Raw genomic sequence first — 26,018 nt, forward strand, 5'->3', positions numbered from 1 at the left:
AAATTTTAAATTTTATATAAATATGTTTTTGTAAGGCAATCAATCTATATATGTATAGTTTTAACTTTAAATTAATATTTGTGTCTAAAGTAAAGTTTTGTATTAACACATATATTAAATAAGTTATTGCGATTGTTATTATTTAAATTTAATCGTTGTATTTTATTAATCATAAGCTGAATATAATATATATGTATTATATAATATTTCTAACAAAGTCACTTATTAATTAATTAATATTTGTCACGCTCAAATTTTCACTATACAGATTAATATAATTAACACCAGGGCTTTTTTAAAACTAAAAAGATGCCAGATTTCACTTTTGGTCAAACATTTTACTAAAGAATATTATATTAAAATTAAATTTGAGACAGCTTTTCCTGTGCCACAAATCGCATAAAAAATTAAACAATTTTTTCTGCTTTTGAAAAATAACTAAATAAGTCATATTTTTTGACTGGTGAAAGATTCTGGATTTTACAAATATTTAATTAATGACATCAACGTTGAAATTTCGAGCTTAGCTCAGAATTGACATTTTCCAATTGTTTTAACAAAAAAATTAAAGCCCATTCGGTTGTCAATATTATTTGTGAGACAATTGTCAAAACAACTGTTGCTACTTTACAAAAACATAATAAAAAAAAACATTTGAATTATCGGAAAAGAAAATAGCGCTAAATCGTTTTGCATTCTGCCGATTCCCATGCGTATTTTATTCTTATCGGAGCGGATTTTAGATCACCAAAACAAAGATAAAGCCACCGGCCGGTTAGAGCAATAGACAATTCGCCGGTTAGAGCAATAGGCAATATGCAAATTCGCAAGTCATTCAAATACTTTCGATGTTCCAAGAAAGTATGTATAAGTAAACAATTTTTTGTCATTCCCAGACCCCTATTAAAATCTTTCAAGAATTAGCCATAAATATTAGCCATAAACCCACCTTTACTTATGCAGCGTTATAAAATGGCAGTGATTGTAAATCTTATAAAAATATTTGTACAAATTTAATTTTATATAATAAAAAATCGATTTGACATTTTTCTCGAGAAATAATTCGCGATAAAAAACAATAGCGATGAGTGTAAGATACAGGACGTCAGGAGGGCAGGTGGGAGGACCACCCTTTCTTGAATTTTACCAGAAAAATGCATGTCATTTGATAAGATGCTATAAAATCCAAATATTAAAAAAAAACAAGGAATGTGGTTGTTTCTGTGGCGACATGTAACAATAAGGTTACAATTCCCGTACGATATATAAATAGACGGGACAGAAACTCCAGAGAACAGTCGCCTGATTACATTACGAGACTCGACTACTGGCTCCGCTCACGCCCTCGCCATCATCTCCGACTACTTGCCGCAGCCCCGACAATGTGCCGCCATCGTCAGCCACCGTCGCCGCTGGGAGTCCCAGGAAGCACCCGGCGCCGTCACGCACCCGTAGGGCTACGCCACTGCGACACCGAGCTCCATCACGACGACCCCCACACTGGTGACAACCCGACGTGAACACGCAACCTTCTGATCATGACCAGCTCCGTCAACAACAACATCGACCCGCAAACTGTTGAACTACCGACGTGAATTTGGATAACAATTTTGCGTTCTGATGTCTCAGACGGAAGACTAACGCAAAAATTCTGGACGGGGCCGGTACTAGCACGGACGCCGACCACGCCATCCACCTGCCACAGACATGATCATCGCCTTCTTTGCCGACCACGCCATCCTCCTGCCGCAGCCACGACCATCGCCTTCTTCACCAACCACGCTATCCACCTGCCCCACATTTTTTATTTTTACTTTGCTTTGTGAAGAAAACGAAAAGGACGGCAAAGAAAATCTAAAACATACATATAAAATCTAAAAATATTTCGTAAAATACGTAATTTCAGTAAAATCAAATCAGAATACATAGATAAATTAACATATAGTAGTTTTACCAGTGAAAATACACATTTTTTATCTGACAAGTTATATTTTCACTAGCGAAGTCCAAATACATTTTCACCAGTAGATATATATTTCTACTTGTGAAAATATAATTTAACTGTTTGGCACTAGTAAAATTATATCCTGCTCTATATTGTATATAAAACTCAATTTGCCAGTCGCGAAACGTCTCTTTGCTGCTCAAACCCAAAACTAACCTGAGGAAAGTTCTAAAACTGTTATTAGGTCAAGTCTAAAATACAAGCTAAGCCAACTCATCTCTCAGAAAAATATAAGCGGAACAAGAAGTACAGACAGACGTCGCATCTCGCATATTGCCCCATGTCTGAATTTTAATATTATAATATATTTTAAAAATACGATAGCTATCTTTATCGATATTACTATGAACTTCTGATATGAGAGTATTGGCCAAAGTGTAGTAAAATCGAATTTTGGTCAATAGGAGAGCGCAAAAACAATTATCACTTCTCAGAAGTCAAAAATTCACGTCAAAAGCAATAAAATCGTGTCGGCGCCGTCGCAATGCGACGGCGACGGCACGATTTTATTGCTTTTGACGTGAATTTTTGACTTCTGAGAAGGGATAATTGTTTTTTGCGCTTTCCTATTGGTCAAAATTCGGTTTAGATGTTCTTCATTTGATTATCACGCATTGAAAATCGTAATATTGTAAAAAAATGGTGAACTAAATTGTAGCTTGTTATCTTTCCATATTTTGCGTCCATACTTTACATTGCTTCCTATCATAGCAATATTGCCAAATTTTCAGTTATTTTTTTGGTCTTTTTTTAGTGGCACCGGCGATTGAGGAGTAACCGAAATTTTCATTTATTTTTAAACTTGAGGTTAAACTTTCACATTTAAAACTAAATAAAATAAAAATAATAAATTAAAATGTTACGCAGATTGTCAATCGATTTTTAAACATTAAAAGTACCGTAAAAAAGGTGCCGGAACGCCGTTCCACCGCGTTACATGACAAAAAAGCCCGGATTAACACTATATTTACAAATGCATTCTAAAATGAAAATAAATTTAATTTTAATCATAATACGTTACATCATAATTAAGTATTTTATGGCATTAGCATAAAGTAATTTTAATATAAAACCCACATTTAACACAATTGTATATAAATAATATATTCAACGGTTCAAGCTTTATATAATTATGCAAATATGATTATTAAACTCGCATCGCATTATAAATACAAGTGAACCGAACTAATCATCGCACATTGGCAAGCTTTTGCCCAAATTGTATTGAATTGTGGCATTAAATTGAAGCCTTTACTATAAACTGTAATTATTCGCTAGAATACAATGGAATAATTTTTAATTGCATCTTGCATAACGTCAGCTAGTTTATTGGAGCTTTTTCAATCAAATTGAAAGCTCTTGGAATCCTGTCATTAAGCTAATGCACTTTGGAAATTTTCAAATTAAGACATCGTGGACAAAAGTACTTGTGCTTCGAGAGTGACGTGTGTCGACATCCTTTAGAAAATTACGCTTGGGAGTGTTAGATTTCGCATATCGGATGCACGATAGAATAAACATAGTAATTATTATACATACTTTTATAGCTAAGAAGGTGTAGAATGGTAAAACTTTGAAATTAGTTATATATTCTGTACAACAAGGTACTCTTTTGCTTTGTTCATGCACATGCTATTGACAGCTTATATTATTAGCTTTGAGTTTATAGTATACATATATTGTATTTATTTATATGTTATATTATAAGATCTGCCAAGATTAGTATAATTATAAGAAAGTTAAATATATAACAGTTTTAAAATCAATAAAATAATTGCAAGCATTTTTGTAACATGTTTTTATTAAAAATAGCTTTTATAATGTTTTGTGTAAAGCAAATGTGTAAAATATAATAAAATTTTGTGCCATACTCAGGTTTGCCGAAAGGGGGTCTCTTAATATGTGATATATTTCTTATTGTTTAATAAAAATATTTATCAAAATCACATACGGCATTACGAGGGTGAAACTTCCGACTTAAGTTACATTGACTTGTTGTGAAATTATATACATTTTATAATATGAAAGCGAAAGTTATGATTGGATTTATATTTTGATGTATAAAGTATACAACAGTACTATTAAATTATTAACAAATATTATAAATCGATACTTATATAGGTAACATAATTTATTTATCATAGGAACTAACACAATGGAAGGTTACGCAGCGGTCATGTTTTTATTATATTGTGAAAACGTCCTGATAACAATGTGTTTTTATTAAAAATAAAAATGCTTTTTTAATATTAAAAATTAAAAATCAACCTACATATTTTTTATTCTATTCGTCTACTGACGCATGGAAACATAAAACAAATATATAATTTAATGTAACCGCTTGGTGTTGTCAAAAGACTATGTTAAATATGTTATGCTAAGGATTCCATAACGTCTTATAGTAGCAAAAATTGTCTGTGTTAAAAAAATGCACTACTCCCATAAAAATTCTGTTCAAATATATAAAATTGATTTGCACTTATGACATTATTAAACATAACTTCAATTTGTTGGGCTATGCATCGCAATATTTAAAAATATTTTTAAAACTAAGTAAGAACGCGTAGTGCGAAATTTCTTTACTGGACTAGATTTTACGTGAAGTGTGAAGCGGCTGTTTTTCTGAATTTATTATTGTATGTTACTTTCATTATAATATATTATTAATATCTCGTAATATTTATAAGCTGATGAGTATTCGCACAAATTCAGATTTACTATTTTTACAGAATGACCTGGAGTCAATCGACAATCGACTACTTTTAGCATCGCTAAGTGTCACGTTATCACCTTTTTTAGATCCCTAACCTGGCGGAATCCTCTTACAATTTATGCTTCACTAAGTATGATCATATGTTATTAAGATTATAAATGAAATTCGATATAAACATAAAGAAATGGGTTGCAAATATATCTACCTTATTTTTACCTGTCGAGGGAAAAAATACTAGCCCTACGCAAAGAAGTCAAGTTATTTTTTCAGCATCAAAATAGTCATAAAAGTTAAGACATTTTAACTGACGATAAGTAGGTAGCCAAGTTTGTAGACTTATTCACACTACGAGGTAAAATAGATGCTTTTTAAAAGAAAATATTATGAAATGTTTTCAAATTTTGTTCAACAGCACTTACAGAATCATTTGTCGTTATTATCCAAAGAAATAAGATTCCATGCATTGGTATATTTGGATAATAAATCCATTTGCAGCAAACATAAAAAATAGCAATTTAATCATTAATGAAAAAGAAAGCCTTCAGTTTAAGAGCGCTAAATTCCTGTTATTCATATTTTTGGCTCTCCATAAAATGTTTGCTGAGTGAAAAAGCAATGAAAGTTTTGATCCAATTTTCGACAACATATTTGTATGAAAAAACCTTTTCATCCGTCACAATAATTAAAGCACGGTTTAGATTTGAAATAAAAACGATTCTCCGTTTTGCAGTAACGTCATTAGAGTAAAAAATATATTTAATATAATACTAAAATGTGTATAAGCTTAATTTATTTTGTAGTAAATAAACCATGCTATAAATACAGATTTTTAATTTAATTATATTAAATGACTGTATTTATCAATAAAATATTAATTTTCCGTTTTTTATTTTATATATGAATTTATCATTTAAAAAAATATGTAAGTGGTCCGCGGGTTCTTAAATTATTATTTTAAAAAGGTTGGCGACCGATCGCTTACCTGAAGAGTTGCGATCACGTTTCTTATTCTTGTCCGTTGCGACTAGGACGTCAACGCTTGAGAACGCTCCTCTTACACGAGCCATCCATCTTATCGATGAGCCTGCCAATCACAAGGAAAATTATATGAGATGGTGCTCATCAATTTACATATGCACATTAACTGTTTTTTGAAATATTTATTATTGTTTATTTAATGGCCATCATGACACATTGGGAAACAATAATCAGATTTGTAATAAAAAATAAAATAATAAAAAAATTATTGCGTCACTTATTCCATCACTTCAGCGCCTTAATTTACAAATTTATTTATCTAAAGTTAGTATCTAAACCTAATTTTAAGCACAAATACAAGATATCTATATGTGCTCTCAGATATAAACATTTTAAAAACGGAAACTTTTGCAATATAAATTTTTTTTTTTTTTTTTTTTAATCCTGCTAAAGAGAAAAACACAAAAATCAAACTGCAAAGAACAGATATTAAAATATATTTCTTTGCTAAACTTTTCAAACAGTACAGAAAAATAATTAATTTCCTATATTTGTAGGAACATTTTTTCAGAAATTTCAAATATTTTTGTATCTACATATACGAGATTTTTATCCCCTGATTAAAAATATATTTTATTAAACAAAGGTTTAGTAACGTTCAATAGATAACCATAAATTACTATTGATTTTAGATGATTAGTACGTACTTATTTATGCAGCGTACAATTTTCATAATAAATTGCTATTGAATTTAACCAATTCGATTAAATTTAAAATATTTATAATTTTATTTTTAAAGATAAATTTAAAAGTTTTAATTATTTTTTGGCGTACGTGCTTATCAGATATTTGGGTGGATTAGAAGCAAAACATAATTCAATTTGTCAAAAGGGACTAATTAAACTGCCTACAAAGTCGGTAAATGTGTGCTGTTTAAATTACAACCGTTACGCAAAAGTTATTTTTTTATCATTAATACAAATTTGCCAATCTACCAAGTTTCCCTTATGAGTTATAATAGCCAGTATACAGAATGTAGGGATCACACAGAGCACTCGTTTTGGGGATCTTATTCTTGAAGCTCACGTTAAAACCTGTGACCAAAAATAATTATTTATCAATAAGGATAAATTAGACAAAGCAATTAAAGATTTCCCATAAATAACGCGCAAGGATTCTCCGGTGCATTTAATAAATATTTATTTGTTAATAAACGGTAACGAGAAACAATATATCACCGGAAGACAAAAATCACTGTGAGGCCACAACATTCCCGTTTCACAATTTGACCTCGGAGTTGCCCATTAAGCAAATGTTACTTTTTATTGGAGTATACATATTTAGTTTTTATAAGAAGCGAGTGCAACGATTGTATGGATGATTGTAATTGGTCAGTAAGCTTTGCAGCCTTGGATACTTAGGCCTGGACTCCAATGAGGCGAGACTAGCAGACGAACAGACAACATACTGTCATGAACGATTACATTCAGAAACGAGCACTGTAGCAGAGAGGGATCAACCTCCGCTATACTGTCGCTGCCACGTCACCTACAATACCTCTAAGGATCTTCCGCCGATATCATCCCTCCACCACTACTCGGAAAAAACATTGCGCCTATCATAGTCTGTCGCAATATGTAATAACATTTTCACTAGTTTCCACCTGCGTCTTACTGGCTGCGAAGTCACACCACTGAGGGTTATACACCCGAAAAACCCAAATAACTAACGAGAATTTTTTGCACAAAATATTAAATTGTATTTGCCATACGTTTGAAGATTTTACTTATTTTTAAAAGCTTGCTAATTATTTAGAGTTTTTAATAACTTAAGAATATACATTTTTGATTTGTCATTCAGAGGCAAAGAGGTTGCGACCTTTGTTTCAGATATGGATTTTTAACATCAAAATACATTTAAGTATATTTTGCGGCAAAAAGGTGTTAATTTTCTGTACAATAATAACCTTGAATATTCAGTTGAAGGACGAATGTAACGCAAGATACAGTTTAAATATGTATAACGCTGCTTATAAAATGTTTAAAAATGGCCACCAAGTATATGGTCAAAAAACCCTAAAAGAGAATATATAAATATAAGAAAATTTATCGCAAGCCTCTCGGGTGCAAAAAATATAATTCCAAATTCCAATTGAGGTCTAATATAAACGATTCAAGTAGATATATACATATCAAAGGATATTTCAATTTAAAAATATCGCTTCTCAACATCTAGAAGCTAATTAAAATTCGTTTTTGTCATTTAAATTTTTCTCAAACAATTTCCTGTCACCGATCGCAATTATTCAAATCCATCTCTATTTATAAACGCCAAAGAGTCCTAGGAGCGATTTTTATTTGTCGCGAGGTGAAAAGGTTCGCTTCGGAACGGCGGGGCCTCCAGGGGGCGCCGGGGGTCCTTTGACGGGGACTCGGGAGCCTCCCCGCCAGTAAGCGTCGAGCTCCCATCCCGGTCGGTCGTGGCTCGTATCTTAAATATCGTCGGCGCATTTTGAAAACTTTCGATAACTCCAATCGGCGAACGTTCATCCAGGAAAAGCCGAACATTTCTCCTGAAAAAGTGCTTCAAACATTCAACATCTGCGTGAAACACTCTATGTGAGTAAATTAATTAATATTATTAGATTAATGCCCTTTTATTGTACGCCATGATGTATTTATATGAAGCTAATTATTATTTTATATAAAACACATTCAATATGAATAATATTTTCACTTAGAAAAATTCCAAAAGTACGGAAGTACCTCATTGAAAACATAGCTAGAAATTTGGATATTTCGAATTATTTTCGATTTATAATAATAAACATTTATTAAAATATTCATTCAAAAAAATGGTAGACAAATGATGATCTAATATATATATATTTAAATAAACAGCAACACACTGTATTCTATATATATACTCTCTCACACTAATACCATTTCCATCTCTTAAGAAAATTTATTACTTGCAAAAATCACTTGAAAGTAATTTAACTGTTGATCCAGCATTAAAAAATAAAGATGTTTCTTTATTGGACTATTGCATTATTTACTACATATAGACTTTCTAGTATTTTAAAAAATACAAAATAATAACATTTCTGATAGTAAAGTACTACATATTCTATTATTGCTAATTTTTATAATCACCATCAGTGGCGGTTTATCCATATGGGCTGCGTGGCTGCAGTCCTCCCAGTATAAAATAAATAACAACAGGTATATGCTCGTATAAAAAATTAAAAGTATATTCATACCTGGATTACTATTGTGTTGGCTGGTTTTATTAAAGAAAAATGTAATACAAATAAAATAGTGTTGAAAAATACAATATATAAATATTTTCAAACATATGAATCTCTAAAATATAAATCAATTATTTTATAATGAAATCTTTAATTAAATAAATTCACAGTCATTTGATTTATTAAGCTTTTAAATATAATAATATTTTAAGAACATTTTTTATTATAAAACTTATATTTCATTTACTGGTTTATAACCATTTTCATGTTTAAAATTTGTTATTTGTTACAATTTAAAAAACAATAATTGGAGGTTTAAATTTAAACTCTTGACTGATCATTAAAGTATTGATCGATGCGTGTCTCTAATATTATAAAAAAATGTATTATTTTTATTGGTTGTTGATATTATTTATATCGCAATTTACATTTATTATATTATTATGTTGACAGTATTTTCGTATATCCGTCAAAATTAATTTTCATAAATTTAGTCTGAACTCTCAAGTGACACTATTCATGTTTGATTTAGTTCAGAACAATCTCAATGCAATAACAACACGTCTGTTCTCTGGCAGTTTTGTAACTACGGGAACTGCACGGATATAGATTCAAACTTTGCTAATGTCAATTTAATTAATGGAAAACCAGTTTAAGTTTGTTAAGAAAATTATTATTATTATTATAATTTCTACATTTTTATTTAAAAATAAATTATTCCTTGAAGTGGGTCGCGATAAAACATTGCAAAAAACATCAATTCGCTGAAAAAGAAAAAGTTTTTAGCGCAGTGGTTTCCGGTTTGCTGTTTTTACAGTTAAATGTTTAATGTTTATTATTTATTTATTGCAGTATTTTTATTAATAATTTGCTTGGCAAAATTATTATTTTGAATATCATAACATTATTCAATTAATTAAGTATAGACTATTTATTTAAGGTACAAACGCTATCATCTAATTGGACATGTCTGTATTAAAATGTTAATTTTTTTAAACGAGTACGATACTAGTAATAACATATTTCTTTGTGTTTCTTATTTATTCAGCAAACAAGCATGTAAACAGTAATTTACTTTCTGGTATGTGGGTTATCTTTAGGGTCTAACAAAATTACATTTACTTTTGGCACATATTCGGTTGTTTCTTTTTCATAAATATTTTATGGCCATTGATTATATTATGATTAAAAAAATATATTTAAATAGGTACATTAAAGCTATTTTTAATTTTTTATACTTCTGACGATGTATTAAACATAAGTTATAGATATAAACTTTTGTGGAAAAATCTTGTTGCATAGTTTATTTTTAAAATCTTGTGCCTTGAAAATATTATATCTTCTGTAATTATAGAAAGCACATATCTTTTCAGGGGTAAAAATCAGTATTCAATTCAATTTCTATGTGTTTTTTGAGCCTTTCTAAATTATATTGAACCATCGATCTGAGACAATAGTGTTTCCAGATAAATCCTGGATTTACTCATTCAGAACATTAAGAACATCATCGTTTATTTTATATAAAGTCGAACAAAAAGAGCTTAAATATATATTATATAAAATGTGGGCTCTCAATAAAAATAATTTTTCTGCAGTAAAATTAAAATATTTTGCATAAAAAATTGACCCAGTAAAGGATAAGGTTATATTTAATAAAATAATATTTTAAAGCATTAAATAAAAATAAACATTTAACAGTGATTTTTTGCTTCATTAAAAAATAACACTCATTTCAGAAATTCCTCAAGGTTATATTCTCTGCCCATTACTGTTTATAGTGTTTATTAATACTAATAATTAAGTTATTTATAATTTCAAATTCCTACTTTTCGCCGATGACCTTAAATTATTCATTAAAATAAAATCCATTTTTATTGTAAAAAACTTTAATTTGAAGTTAAAAATCTATGTCTATGGTTTACTTCTTACTTTTTAAACATGTCATTTCATAACATATTGTAGTGCAGAAATACGATTTAAATTTAATTATAAATGTGCTTCATCGCACAGAAGTGGTATCCGATTTTGGTGTCAATTTCAAAAGGACTACAGATGCATAAAAATGTAATAAAACCTTAAACATGTTGGGATTTTTATTGTGAATTGAGAAGATTGAGGGCACTGTGTGCCTTGTGTAACCCAATAGTGCGCAATATCTACAGATCCAAAAAAGATTTTTCAGATACTTGTGCATGAGGATTATTAATATAATCAATTTTTATTTCCCACAAAATTTCTATAAGGTTTGCTGGGATATGAATCCCTCGAGTCGCGTCAACGAGTTTTTGGTAGGGAATATGCATAATTAATTTTTGTGTACCACATAATTAACAGCGCTTGTGTTCCTGAATATTGTTTAAAGTATTGCACACATTGGCAATCGTGTCAGGTCACGATGGTCATAATTTTAATAAGAAAAAAATATTTAAACTATTATATTGATAATCATTTCTATGCAAATGTATATTTATTTTTAGTCGTGTTTCGGGCTCTCAATAAAAAATATTTTTTTGAAGTAAAATTTGCCGAAAAATCATTTAGTATTTTTTTGCTGAATATTTTTTTTGATAACGTATGTAATTTAACGTATCAATATTTACGGTTATGATTCACTGGGTTTATTTATATATTTTTTCGCAACTATTGCGGGCTAAATGAAAATATTACTCAACCTTCGTGTACACTTTCACACGATAAAAACGACTATAAAAAACTATACACCCTAGCGAAAAGCTAATTACAACACAAACCTTTCCTTATAACTATGATAACAAAAATTTAGAAAAATAGTATAAGCTTTGTTATATTTAAAATTTACAAGCCTAATTTTATGCTATACGAAATCAATTCTAAAAATTTGATTTGGAAATAATAAAATATTTGCCTTTAAGTTTAATAATGGATTAAGTTATCTTGTCTTTATGGAAAGAGAGGTGTAAGATTATCGTTTAATTTTTTTAAAAAATATTGTTACAATTTTGTGTAACCGAAATAACATCTTACTTAAGGAATATATTATATAAAAATATTCATTACTTCTTAATTATTTGTGTGTTTCACAAATAATTAGATATGTAAATTTTACCAAAATTTTGTGTATTTGATAAAAAATTTAAGCAGTTTTTCAAAACACCATAAAAAAATTAATATCATGTATTTGTAATAATGTAGTTAATAATAGCAGTATTGTTTTTAACAGAAAGCAAATTAGGTATTTTTTAGATCAATATTTAAATATTATTTGGTGAGAGAAATTAATGTTTAAAACAGTAGTCTCTAATACACATTTTCAATTAGGGTGTTCATTTAATTTTATATGCATTATATATTGTTTTTAATTAAAAAAATCTTCGATGTTAAAAATTTACTAATTTCGCAAAAGTAATATGGAAATTTAATTAATTGCTGTAGTAATATTATACTAGAAAAATTATGATAAATTTACATAAAGTATGTAAAAAAATTCTCTCTAAAAATATGTAAATTATAAAAATACTTTACATATTAGAAAAAATATTGTAAAAATGTCGAATTAAATGGAGAGTAAGCGATGTCAGATGAAAGGGTTGGAAATTTGCAAACTATGCGTTTCAAAAAAGGTTCAATCTGGGAAATTGTCATTAATTTTTACAAGCGCAACTTTTCGTTATATACCTCGTTATTTGATTCGATTTTTATTATTTTATTTCCAAATTGCGTTATGCTTTACATAAAGAAAGAATTTCGAGAGCGTATTATTACGTTTTCACGTACAATTTTCTGCTGAAAGAAAGTCGGGAAGGTGTTAAATTATTTCTTATATAATTATATTGAAAATTATATTATATTTGATAAAGCGGCTTTTATATAACGATTCTTTCATCGATGTCGTGGCACGAGAGTCGTTACGACGGGCTATCAGTTCCGATGATAAAAAGGGAATTAGGGAAGGTAAAAATAAAGGTAAAGAAGCAAAGAAAGCAAAGAGCACGTTACGGCATGCTTCGTCGTTCTCTTATAATGACCGACGTCAAATTATTCCTTTTTATTTTGGACGAATACACTCGAATACTTATACGCCGTATTCACATTGAATCATGGAACGAACATATAATATATAAAAAAATCAAAGATCACAAACAAATATTTACATTATTTTTCCAATATTAACTGAAAGCTTTAGAACAGTATCTAAAAAAATAAATAATGATGGATAGATAAAAGAAAACTGACAAATTGTTTTTAATCATACATCAAAAAACATGAAATAAATTATCCAATAAGGACCAGAATACTGCCATAAATAAAAGTCGTTTTATTCAATTTAAATTAGTAGTAGATCTGTATTGCAGCTGTAATAATTGTAAAATAGTATTGCAGCTTTTAATCCATAATCTAGTTCGACTTTTTAATATAAAAATATTTATCAAAATATTGATTTGTGAGATTATAAAAAAAATAGGAAAACTTTATCTCTGATGATCGATCAAAATAATAATTATTTAATAATCACGAAATTCCGATCTTTCAGACACGATAAAAATTGAAACATATTAAGAGTCCATATGGGATTTAAACATAGGTCTTTCGGGATTTAGTTACTGGTTTATCGTTCTGGTATATAATATAATAACACTAATTGCTGATTCACATGTAGGTGAAGCAAACTTTATATACTTAATACTCTTAACAATGAGTAATTCTTCATTTTTTTATAATATATCATTGCGTATATGAAGCTTTTGCTCTTTACAAAGCACACGTTTTTATATCGTATTGAACCGTCTTGAGCTTTTCTTTAGCCGATTCTGCTCGATTTAGTAATTAAAATAGTTTATCGTGTTTCTTCCGAGGGGCATGATGACAGGTTTGGGTTTTCAATTTGCTCCGGATAGGTTTATTTCAATTCGGTTGGGGACCGTCTGAGACGATTACGTAAAATTTGCATTCTCACCCCATTGCGTTGATTAGGCAAACAAATTTTATTTGCGTTTAAATTCAAGTAAAACTCGGTTTAAATTGTATTTAAAATATATAGCTTGTGCATTTTTTTTTGTGTGTGGGAGACATTAAAGCAATTGACATATGTTGATGATGGGAATTCGGGAGGAAAAAATTCGCTTTTATACATACGATAGGGTTTGTTCGTGACACAAGTTATTGAGTGCATGCATTATTTTATATTATATGTGATATAATAAAGGATAGGACGTACACGCTCATGTTATAGAGTACCTTTTGTAAAGCTTCGTTAGTAAAAAAAATAAAAATAAAATGGCTCTTTTGTGACCTTTTGTTAGCACCATTTTTGGTCTATATTGCATACGAAATATTTTTGTACTCTAAATTACAAATGTGCTATATAGAAAAAGTGATTTTTAGTATCTAAAGTGTTTAATGAAATTTTTAATATATTTGTTATAATGAAAATATTTAATAAATTAAACCGCAAATCAAAAAGTCGCTTCTTGAGACTAAAAGTGTGGCTATTATTTTCATACATACGTATGTATGTACTATATAATAAATATTTTCTTGTGTTATATATAGTATATTATTTCATTTGGGATTTAATATTATTAAATTCTGTACGATATATATTAATTATGATTAAATAGTACCTGTTGAAAAATCAATAGAATAAATAGATATCGGTAGTATATATTAAACCAAATTTTTCTTAACTTCTAAAACATTTTTCAGGATTACCTGATACAGGAATTCCTCAAGGATATAATTTCTGCCCATTACTATTTATTGTGTTTATTCATAATGATAATCAAGTTATTTATAATTTAAAATTCCTTTTTTTCGCTGATGACTTTAAATTATTCATTAAAAAAATCCGTTGAAGATTGTAAAAAACTTTAATTTCAAGTTAAAAATCTATGTTTGTGGTTCACCTCTTACCTTTAAAACATGTTATTCCATGTCATATTCTAGTGCAGAAACACAATGTGCTTCATTGCACAGAAGTGGTAACCGATTTTGGTGTCTCATTTCAAAAGGACTACAGATTACATCAGTATATATTATAGAAAACATATGCAATAAAGCCTATAAAATTTGGGATTTGTCTTGCAAATTGAGTGTTTAACCCACTGGTGCGCAATATAATTGAGCATATTTAAGATTTTTCAGATAATTGTACATAAAAGTTATTAATATTATAGTTTGAGAACCCTAGGGAAGTGAATCTGTAGCCGATGAGACTCATAGTGGAATCTAATTGGAGTTTTTATTACAATATTTACATATGTTGCGACGGACGATTAATGGCGAGACGTTTTCTCCAAGCGGTGGTGGAGAAGCTGGCGCAGGGATGATGTCCATGAACGATCTTCAGAGTTCTTGTAGCGAGTGTCTGGAGACTGTTTCTCTTGCTACGATATTCACGTCTGTCGGTGGGCGAGGTGAATCTGCTGTTCTTTTCGAGTGGCTTCTATGACTTTGAGACTTTTTAACTGCATGACTGCCTTATGTATCCAGGGCTACAAGGCTTGCCAAGCAATCGCAATTATGCAGCGATCATCCAACTAATCGCTGCAATTGGTTCGTAGAACGGCGAAATAAGTCTACGCCTTTAGATAGCAACGTTCGCATATCCAAGGTCGTATTACATTTTCGGGAATGTTACGGACGCGATGTTTCTCCACAAAGGAATTCTCTCAATTTACAGAGAATATTTATAGTGGTCCAAAATTCTTTCTTGTGATGGATGATTATTTTGCTCACAGTAAATTACCGTAAGTTTTGCGACAAAGACCCTTTCAAACGTAGTCATTAGTGTGTGGTTGCTACATTATCCATTTTTATTTCCCACAAAATTCTTATAAGGTATGCTGGGATATGAATCCCTTGAGTTGTGTCAAACCTTATGTAAATAAGTTTTTAGTAGAAAATATGTACAATTTAATTTTGGAAGAACATAATTTTTGTGTACCACCTAAATAACAGCGCTTGTGCTCCCGAATATTGCTGTGCAACTCTTCATCTGTGAGATAGTATTGATTTTTGCTCATCCAGGTACTCGCGGGTGGTGGATTGTGATTTAATATATATTTATTTTATGTATTTTGTTATTATATTTTTTCAAATACATTGTCTTCCTTAAGACCATATTGAAAAAAAACCAACGGTGTACCACTAAAATCAACTTATATTTATGGCAATGATTCCTAATATTAGAACATTTTAATTGTCTATTATAGGAATACTTAACTTTCCTTTATATACTTTTGAGGCATTAGGAATATAACGAACTCAACATATGCATATTATGCGAATAAACGTATTAAGGATTAAGCCTGTACAATTTTTATTAATTTTTTTAATTCTATTTGGCATAATGCTTCTAATACTGAATGCATATTTTTTATTATATAATAAGGTTTTAGATATAACCTAAAGTATATATTTTATTATGTTACTCTTAAAAAATTGTTGGGTTAATATTCGTCCGTAATATTCTCAAATCAAATATTTATATTGTACAATATAACAAACATATATTTTTTGCTTTTAGTAATTAAATTTTTGCAATCGTAACAAAGAGCGCACTATAAAAACAAACCAATGAAAATGAAACAACCAGCATTTAGAACTGTGGAATTAAAACTGCGTTATCCAAACGTAAAATTTCACCCAGCTTAACTCTTGAGCGACTTTACGTATATATTAAACGTAGATTTAGCCACGTAGACTATTGTTTACACGTACATAGATAAACGTCGTTTTTTGTCACAAACATCTGTCTCATGATTAGTAGGTTGTGGTTTTGAGTTGTGCGGGACAATTATGATTAAACGTACTAAATCGGGGTAATAATGATTGGCGTTGATAATAGGGCGTTATTGAAATATCCTTATCAATCAATACATCACACTCGACGAAGCGTTATCTATTGTCGTCGTTTACGCATATGATATTTTCATTAATTTTGGGAATAAATTGTAAGGGGGTAAATTTGGAATATTGAACCTAACATCTACTACTATTTTATAAGGTATATTGTCGTCGTTTACACATATGATATTTTCATTAATTTTGGGAATAAATTATAAGGGGGTAAATTTGATATATTAAACCTAACATCTACTACTATTTTATAAGCTTTAAAGTCTAAACATATAACCAAGTTAAAATAGTGCTTCAGTCTATTTATGTGTGCTTATAAACATGGCAGATTTTTGTACCCATTATCAGCTTAAGGTAATGCATTTTTAGTAAATGTCATTTTTAGTTTTATGTATAGTTTCAGTAAAGCAATACTTACATACATTACAGTCAAAACGGTAACGAGAGATTTTTGTAATAAAAAATAGTATACGATTGGTTTGACTTTTGCAGCCAGTTAGTATATGTGTTGAAAACAGTTCTGCCGAATTTGCAAGTCTTGAATGTTTTTATTGAGCGAAAGCTAACTAACTTTATATGATTAATATCTTAAACACTTAATATATTTCCTTCCATTTTAATTTCATAAGTGTCACTTAAAAATAAATTTCATCAGAATATTATTTTTCAAGCATAACTATATATTATTGTATTTCTATTTAATATGTCTTAAATTTGGAGTTCTTTCGCACAAATTTCCACAGATAATAAATATAACAAATTTGTTCAAGTGTAACCTTCGTGGATTTTTTTATTGTATTTGATACTAGTTTCCTATAATGTTCATAAGGGTGGAATTAATTCTTAAACGTACCTGGATAATATGGTATATTAACATATTTGTATATATGTCATGCATTTGAAGTTGTGCATGTCGCATGCTTGTCACTCATATTTATATATGTATGACCAAAATAGTAAGCGAGTTGATTATAATATTTTAGGTCACACATAACAATGTAGTTACTGTATTAGTTTACATATGTACATATATATTAGTATGCTAGAGCAGTTGGTAATACACTGTACATACATGCTTTGCCACAATAACGAGGCACCCTAATAAAATCGAGAAAATATAAATAAAAAAACGACTAGTGTTTATTTTAAATTAATTTTTAATATTTAGTAGGTTCACCCTTAGTTATAATTACAGCTGCAACTCTTTTTCTTTTAATTTTATCCATTAATTTTAAGATTAAGGATTTAGGTCTGGTGACTGTATAGGCCGTTCTAAAAGCGTTAAATCATTTGACGCAAACTAACCCCTGCTTTTTAGTTAAATATGACATGGAGCGTTTTCCTTTTGGAATCATGGATATATTTTCCAGTAGAAATCCATTAAAGTGGTTTTAAACATTGAAATATAAATGTAACTATTCATACTACCCTCGCAAGTGTACAGGTTCAGAATTGCACATAAACCACGCAGACGCCTTGCATCAAATAAGCATTATTTGAATTATTCTTTGTAATTATTGGACGGTTATCTTGGTTTTTGCTTTCTAAGTATTTTATAAAATATGTGACACTCGATAGATTTTAATTTTTATTTAAACACGCGACGCGACGCGCAAACCTACATTTTGGTGAATTATACTATATGGTCCTGCTCATATCATATAATATGTTATATATACCCCATTAGTTCTAGGGTAAGATGAAGATAAATTTGCTTCCGAAAGTATGTAGTTGCTACTACAAATTTTAATAAGCCCGACGATAAAATCGTAACTTGATACTTACATGCGGATACATTAGAGGTCCCGGCGTTTAAACGGGCGCCCGGATTTGTAAAACCCGCAAGAAATCCACACCCCCCGTAAACTATGCAGTAGACCCTTCTGAAAACCGACCCGTTTCCAACCCATCCGCCTACTCCTCCACCCTAAGTTTCCCCGGACGTGCAACAGGCTGACTACGACGTGCATTAACTGAAATCCGGCAAGCTCGGGTTACTGTTTCAGGCGTTTAAGGTATTAATTATGACTCGTGTGCGCGCGTAGAGAGAAAACCGTCCGCGTGGATCATAATCCGGCCCTGGCGTAGTTAAATGTTGGAATGCGGTAATAGCAGGTGTTTTATTACATCTTGGGTGTCAGGATTTGTTGGATTACATTCGTTATAAGCACTGAAATGTAATATAAGAAGGGAACAGAATACTATTGGTTTAATACGTATTTAAACATCCTTTATACACCTATATTTTTCAGTATCCGTTTTACGAGGATTCACTTTTTTATTTTTTTATAATATATATTTCGATTTGCCTTGAAAAAAATAACCGATTTTAGAATTTTATGCTGGATCGAGTGTTCATTATTTAGTGAAACAACATAGCTTCTACTTTTCATGTATGAACGTATTAAGCGTAGTAGATAATCAGGGATTTTGTTTCTGTGTAATTTATTAATCAAACCGTCGTGTCAGTGGCGTAGCTATGGGGGAGGGGGGCGGGCCGCCCCAGGCGGCACTTGCTTGGGGGCGGCATATTCGCGATGGGATCGTCTAGTATGGTTCTTAACCCTAGATTGACTAAAACATATATAAATCCATGAATAACAAGAGCTTAATAATAACCAATTTATTATTTTAAGAAATGCTGATTTTATGACCCTGTAAGAAATGTATGGGGGGGGGGGGCAATTTTAAGGATCGCCCTGGGCGGCACATACCCTAGCTACGCCACTGCGTCGTGCCATGCTGTGTCGAAAGCGTTTTCTATATCTAATATTAAAAGTATTGTACTCTTTTTCATATTAAAATTAGCGCATATGTGTTCCGTTAAGCTATTAAGTTGATAAAGTGATTTTCGCGAAAACAAAACTTTTTTTGATAATTTTATTCTAAATGAAAGTAGTAAGCTGATGGGGTGATAACTAATCAAATTTGTAGGATGCTTATCGGTTTTTTATATAAAAATACCAAAAAATAAGCAGACGTTAAAGATGTTTGTTAAGTAATGAATACAAATTTTAAGAAGGTGTTTAATCATCGTGCTATCTAGTCTATATATTCTAGAATGATTTTAATTTATAGTTCTCCCTTTTTTGACAATTATAATAAATATTTTGTAAGGATAGTTTTTCAATTAGATAGGAACAGACCCAATAGATGTTTCTTTCGTGATGCAATCTTACATCTTAGCATAAAAAACATATAATAAAGTAAATATTTAAAGAATGCGAAATTATTAGGAACAAATTACGGGAAGTGTCATAGTTCAAAGATAGTAAATATAGTTAGGGATATATGAGAATGAGAAATTAATAACAGAAACTATTTAAGTATACTGTCGGTCCTTCATTACTGTGAGGTACCGCAGCTAGCCAGTGTATGGGTACAGGACGCTGCGCTTTAAATTTATTTTAATTAATTTTGCTAACTGTTATATGCTAATAATACAAAATTAGTAAATGATCTACATATCCAGTACACTTATGACTTATTCATTGAGTCGAGCTGCTTCATATACAGCTTATTACAAACAAAATATATTATTTATATTAAAATACAATAAAAATGGGGGGGTATCCAGCAGCGGTTTCTAATGAGGAAAAATTGTAGAGCCTCACAGTTGTGAAAATTTTGTCTCTCTGGTATCTGGTTCTTGAGCGAGCTATGGGTTTTCTTTCAGTCTGAGAGTGGTGTTGTGACTAAGGGTCAATTAAGTATATATATTACTTGGACGAACGGGGAAAAGGCCAATTTAACTTCACCTCTTGTAATCCATAATGACAAAAAATACGTGAATTGTTTCTCAGCATGTGTTTAAAATGCTGAAATTTATGGCTATGTGTCTAAATACTCAAAGCTGTCTAAATAAATTTTCTAGTTAATTTTTTTCATTCATAAAATTATCAAAAAATAATATGCTAGATAACGGATAATTGACGACGGCAACAACACACTTAAAGACATAGATTTATACACGCTTTCCTTTAGAACGATTGTGGTTTAATATATATGTGTAATATGATATCATTGTCGGCGATTTATTGCGCATGAAAAGGTTACGTGTGCTCCCTGATGAAATTCAACGCCGTTTGACGTACGAATATAATATGTTACATGTAAATTGGGTCAGATGGGAAAGCGTCGTGTTTTCGATATTGAAGTTAAATCAAAATAAAATTGAAATTATTTTCGTGTATCGAATGTATAAAATAAAGCAAGCTCTCTAATAGTAAAATTTAATGCAACGCTTAAAAGATACATAAACTTGGGCGTTGTGGTTGTATTATGTCGAAATAAAATATGAAGTTTATTTAGGGTCGAGGGTTAAAATTTGGTAGAATCACTAGTTTGTTTAGAATATATTGGTTTAATTATCACGGGAAATAAAATAATGGCTTCGGAGTCGATAAAATATAACGATGTTTTTGTTTGTTGTACCTGTATTGTAATTGCATTTAACCTTAATACTGTATAAGTTGTTTCTTATGAAGATAAACACGATTTGTTTATACAAATACACGCTTTTTTATAATTGCTTGTTATATATATTTATATAAATACTTTAATACATAGTTCAACGCTAATTAAAGCATAACATTCTTGATATTCTATTGAATCGACTGTTGTATTAAGTTTTTTTTATTAGATGCAATTTAAACATTAACTAGAAAATAAAGTTGTTTATGTTGTTTCATTTTAATTGAAAAAATACATATATTAGATTTTAGTACTTTAGCAAAAAATTATGGACTATAAAATATTTTCTCTAAATTCTGTTTTATTTATTATTGAAAATATGTGCTCACAAATCTAGTTACTTCCAAAAAGCCATGACTTGAATAAGGCGTAATTGTAAGGCGAGGGATATTTTTCTCTGAAAAGATAGATCTTGTAAAAGTTTTGTAAGAAATACAATTTCATATTTTTTATTTGAATTTCAGATTAAAAATCTATGCATTTCACTGAAAAATTTGCGAGTAATATGATAAATCAATTAAAATATAGGTGAAAACTACAATGAAGTATAGAAATAACATCTATTTTGGAATTCTGCTATTTAAATAAAAGCTGGTTTTCCATAGCTTGAGCAAATTTGTTTTGTTTAGAATTTGTTATGGTTTGAAATATTGCAATGATAAGTTAGTTATTTAAAAAAAATTACATTGAAATTCTAGCACATTCAGTAAGCAGACAAGTAACAAAGCGTATTGTCTCAAGTGCATTTCTTCACTTTTTTATTGCTGTGATAATTGGTAATTATTATTGAATTTTGAAAGTGTATGGTTATTGTGCAATTTTTGATGTCCTGCACAATTGATATATCCTTTGTTGCGCTACCTCTATGTATGGTAGATCTCTCTTACATTATAGTCGTCTTCAATATTAATATTTCATTGTAAAAATCTATTTTATTGAATCACTAAGACTCTCTAAAATATATTTTTAAAGCTTTCACGCTTATTTTTTCAGATGTATTTACGATGTGCATCTCTTAGAATAGATGTTACTCATTAACATGTTTTTATTAAGTTTACTATGGCTTAATATGTGCATTAAGCTTTTGACTTTTGTCCCTAATATGACCATTAAACGGTTTTTACACGTGCCTTGCCTTTTTTAACAACTGAGATATGATATTTTTATCAGTGATTTTAATCAGATTTATGATATTGTGAATTATAAAAACTAAATGTCTGGGTTTTTTCATTCATATAACTAATGTGCAGTACTACATATTATTAATGTGCAGTACAACACATTGTTAAAGTCACACGTGTGACTTTAACAATGAAAAAAAATTGTGCAGGACACCAAGCATTGCATAATAACCACAAACTTTAGTTATCGACCAGTAGAATAGTCACATCTGATATCTCTTTCTATGATTTGGGTTAAATTTTTAAAGGTGTGTTTACGAATATAACGAGATCTTCGCAATAGTTCCCTTGAACGATCGATATAAAAGTTAAGAGAAATACGTATAGAGCGTTAATAGAACACAAGAAAAATATCAGAATTAAAGTATATCGAATACTATTTCGGGGTATATACCAGCAAATCCTCTCAGACAATTATTTTCAAAAATATTTATATAAATCACATTTTTGCTGTTGGACAAAGAATATTTTTTCCTGAAAATCATAATGCAGCAAAAATAAAATTTATATTCAGTCTTCGCTCTCTTTTCCGAGAGTCTAAACCGTAAATATTCAAGAGTTTTCGAAGAGTTCCCAAGGCAAAACTCTTTAATTGCGAAAGTAAATTATAATTGACAGTTTGAATACAAGGATTCGTATATTTTATATTTAATTATGAGAATGTAGAGATATTTTATTCTGAATTTATATAAACGCTTCACCTTAACGATAGCTACGCTATGCCATTAAATATGTATGAAATTTTGCGGCAAACTGGATACAACAAAAATATGTATCATCGTGTATGTATAATATATAACCATACCTCAGCAAACATGCGTATATACATTTTTCATATGCCACTACATCCTCTTTTGTATGGTAAATAGGTCAATTTTTAAGCTGTTTTTCTTTTCCTTGAATCGCATTTGTGCTGATTTATTATTTAATATAATATTGAATATCCTGGTTTTAGACAAGTCGTTTTAATAACTTTTGTCGTGATTTTTCACGAGCAGATGCCATTTAGGGATTGGATTAAAAAGTGTCGTAATCTTTTTTTCTTATGGTGGGATGAAATTCTCATAAAGTTTGAACGTGCTCGTTTAATGTGGATGTATTTTATTATATTAAAGCGCCTTTAGTGACACGGGTGAAAATTTTGTTTCTAAAAATAAGTTCTTAGCATGTTTGAGTGGAGTTGAGTTGAAGTATTATAATTGTGAACGTATTTGTAACTTCGTTGCGAAATTTAAACACAATAATCTTTAATGTGATATATGCTTTAAATAAAAATTAAATAATCAACCTGATCATTTAAATAGAGAAGTACTTTAAAACAGAAATAAAATATGTGATGAGAAGCTAAATAAAATATTTGTGGACTTTTTTATTAAATACAATAGCTTCAAGTTCATAAGTAGTATTATTATCCAACTATTTTAGTAGTAATTACGGCGTGATCTTTAAAATAACTTTATCTCATTTTGTCAGAGGTCTGATGTTATTTTTGTAAACTCTTAAGTATCCGAAGCAATGCCAGGAAAAGGGCTTTGATGTGGAAAAGCATTTCCCGTGACTTTCTTCCGTTTTGTTGCCGGCGTCATAAAGTTCAGCCTACGGTAAAGTAATATTGAAAATTCCGACTGTTTTAGATGTCTCTGTGATAATTACATAAATTTAAATAAATATATACAACAATATTTGAACCACTGACAAATTTATTTCAAACTTGTTCTATCTCATATTGTATACATTTAAATTTATTCGCATCCCTTTGAGCGCATAGTATTTAAATCAGATCATATTGAATATATGTACAACATAAAAAAATATATGCAAGTATTAAATTATATATATATAAATTTCTGCAAAATTTAATAAATTTTTTGGCGTTGATTCAAAGTTTGCTATTTCAATTGTGTAAAATTTCAATAAAGTCATTTAAAACTGCGTCAAAGTTTACGTTAATTTAACTCCATCTGTTTACTTTAAATTTAATATTATATTTTATAATACTGTATCTCGAATTTATTAAGCGATATTATGAAATTTAAATTTTAATATTGAGAGTGGAAAAAATATGCTTTCGGAAAATGAAAAAAAATCACGCGGGTTTGCTTGCTTGAGCTTAAATTCGGCCCACATAACTTTCCCTCATATTATCCACGGTTTTTTTAGCAGGAAAATCTCTTCATTTTCCTAATATGCTTATATTAAATATATATATTGATGAAACATTAAATTAGCTGTATTTATCTAATATAAAATAAATAGTTCGAGTCTGTTGTCATACACATTAATATAATATTAAAAACACATTTGCCATACTAAGTGTATGTATTTCTATAATATTACTACTTATTTAAAAAAAATCTTATTTCTGTCTCAATATTTTTTTATTGTAAATTGTGTCCAGGATTTTATGACTGTATTTAATTAAAAATAAACAACTCAATTTATATTTAAAAAAAACATAGTAATTGTGCTGATAGATGGGCTAGATATTTTTGCATTTATTTACATAAATACATTATTAAATTTTCCGATTTGCTTAAAAATTAATTTCATATTGTATAGCATAATGTATAGAAATATATATTTATCTTCTGAATTTTTAACTATTTATGTTATACACACATCCCTCAAATTATGCAATAAATCGAGGTATAGATTGAAATTTGTAATTAAATAGTATTTACTTCAACTTTTTAACGTTTCTTTAACTTATAAATAAATTAGCAAATTCAGCGACACGCATGCACTCTAAAAAGCAACCCATGAAACACTGCATGGACAGTGGGAGAGGTTACAGATGTAGGTCAAGTACAAGTAGTATGAGTAAGCCATTAAATCATGCTTTTCTATACTATAAATATGTTTGATATTAGGTATAATTTTTTAAACTGAGTAAAATGAGGGGTATTATATACAACTGCAGCTGAATCGAGTATCCAAATGTTTGCTATTTTCAATAGTAAATAATAAAGAAACTTTTATATGTACAATTCATACATATACAGAGTATGTTAATAAAGATTTTTTTTATTTCTGTTGCCAAAAAGTTGCTGGTAATGTGGAATTTATTTGAAATTATGTGTTGCATCAATTTAAACTCAAAGTGCTCAACAATATTAATATAATAAATTACTGCAGACAGACTTAATTTTAAAAAGATAAAAAAATCAATACCCGATTTTTATATGTCCAAAGCTGCATTTTAATAACTCGAAAAAATGAGTAATTTATGGAATTTCTGCAATTACAAAGTAGATTTCTTCCGTCATTTTCTATGTGAAAAAATATTTTTTTTGCACTATTGGCTGTAAATAATTGAGTTGTAGGAGGACAATTGACTACCTGCGTTTTTAAAAATACAGAACATATTTTTAGAGTAAAAATATTTACAAAGTATAAACTTTAAAATATTTTACTACAAATATAAACAATAACTTGACGAATAGTTAGACAAATATTTGATTAAAAATAGTTTAAAAAAACGAGCAATTATATTCTGTATTCAAATATTCGGATTATAGTCTCTGCTATGGGGGTTTAATGTTAATTTATAAAATAAGGTAGTAGCGAGTTAATAATTAAATA

The 26,018-nt window shown here is 29.4% G+C and overlaps 1 long non-coding RNA gene across 2 annotated transcripts in view; it reads left to right on the forward strand.

The window, feature by feature from the left end:
• The first annotated feature begins 8,174 nt into the window (after positions 1-8,174).
• The window catches only part of LOC148237501 (uncharacterized), a 93,487-nt gene continuing 75,643 nt past the window's right edge, over positions 8,175-26,018 (forward strand). For both annotated transcript variants that reach the window (XR_015812609.1, XR_015812610.1), the window contains exon 1: positions 8,175-8,314. This is a non-coding gene — a long non-coding RNA (uncharacterized LOC148237501). The remainder of the gene's footprint in view (positions 8,315-26,018) is intronic.

Source organism: Plectrocnemia conspersa, unplaced genomic scaffold (assembly GCF_051122295.1).
Source record: "Plectrocnemia conspersa isolate PC_06_02 unplaced genomic scaffold, ASM5112229v1 ptg000002l, whole genome shotgun sequence".
Lineage (NCBI taxonomy): Eukaryota > Metazoa > Arthropoda > Insecta > Trichoptera > Polycentropodidae > Plectrocnemia > Plectrocnemia conspersa.